This window comes from Otolemur garnettii, unplaced genomic scaffold (assembly GCF_000181295.1).
Source record: "Otolemur garnettii isolate 467f Iridium unplaced genomic scaffold, OtoGar3 scaffold00039, whole genome shotgun sequence".
NCBI lineage: Eukaryota > Metazoa > Chordata > Mammalia > Primates > Galagidae > Otolemur > Otolemur garnettii.
The window spans coordinates 1,901,048-1,902,502 of NW_003852434.1; the positions used below are offsets into that span (position 1 = coordinate 1,901,048).

At 42.3% G+C, this 1,455-nt stretch overlaps 1 protein-coding gene across 3 annotated transcripts in view; it reads left to right on the forward strand.

Annotated features, from left to right (window-relative positions):
- FAM13A (family with sequence similarity 13 member A) overlaps positions 1-1,455 on the forward strand; it is a 264,125-nt gene that overhangs the window by 200,715 nt on the left and 61,955 nt on the right. The window lies entirely within an intron of this gene.

Below are 1,455 nucleotides of genomic sequence, written 5' to 3' on the forward strand. Positions count from 1 at the left end.
TGGGGGGAGAGAAAGACATCGCCCCACTCTGGGACAGCATGGGGGTCTCACTGGCTCGTGATAGGTCTTGGAATGTTTTGTAGCGTGTAGCAGACGTGCATTGTTCTCTGTCTTCTGGGTTTCCCCCTGAGTCCTTATTCACTCACATTGGTCCCTGCTCCCAAAACCAAGGTTGTATAACCGTACTGAGAAGTAGAGTCCAGGAGTTAATTATACAGTGTTGAGTTTACAGAGGGTGAGCCACAAAGCATCAAAAGCAAGAACTGCCTGTTCCAGTGAAAGACGGAGAGCAGCAAAGGATTTACTGTTGGTTACGCAGCCTGGGAACCACTATGAATAACAGGCTTTGGGGGCAGAGGAGCAATGGTTGTGATTAAAAGCAGAGTAAAGTACCTCAGTCCAGGCCTCCGTATGCAAAGATGACTCCAGTGAGTTTTTCTTTAGTAAGTAATGGATTGAAAGACAATCTAGTGTGGTGATTAAGAGCTTCGACTCTGAGCTAAACCTTTTCTTGGTTCAAATCCCAGCTCATCTATTTCTGTAAACAGTAAATGAAAAAAAGTCTGTATTAAAAGTACTTAGCACAGTGTCTGAAACATAGTAAATACTCAATAATTGTTAGGATGTTTTTATTTAGTTAGTTAGTGATTCTTTAAATCAGTTTCCCTTTTGCACAATCACATGATTTTATGTGGTTTTCCTGGGATTTGGCTATGGTCTATGGCCATGACAGAGCACTGCAGTGTTTTTGTTTTTGTTTTTGGAAACAGAGTCTCCACTCTGTCACCCAGGCTACAGCACCATGGCATCATAGCTCACAGCAACCTCAAACTCTTGGGCTCAAGCGATCCTCTTGCCTCAGCCTCCCAAAGTACCTAGAACTACAGCTGCCTGCCACACTTGGCTAATTTTTTAGTGGAGACGGGGTCTTGCTCTTGTTCAGACTGATATCAAATTCCTAAACCCAAGTGATCCACCCACCTCGGCCTCCCGGAACATTAGGATTACCGATGTGAGCCACCTCACTGACCAAGAACTAAGGAAAATTATCTGGTGCTAAAGAGTCAGTGTTTGTTGATCCTTTCTGGAATAATGAGTGCTATCCACGGTTTGATGGTGCTGGTAGTGCTGGAGAAAAATAAGAACTACTGTGTATCAGACAGTCCCTTGAGATTCTATCATACACTTCAATTCCCTTAGATTCTGAATTGAAAGAGAAGAGATATATACTGACAAGGGAGAAAAACCTGACAGATGATTTCCAACCAACATATTCCTATGTTGAAAATTATATAGTACACATATAGAATGCGTGGAGTGATTGAAAGGCATCTATCAGCATTGGCCACTAACAGCTTCAATTCAAGTGTCTTCCACAAAAAAGGAAGAAACAAGGAGAAGACTATCAGGCAAGACTATAGTTTGCTGTGACTAAAGATTTTCTTAAATCTGCTC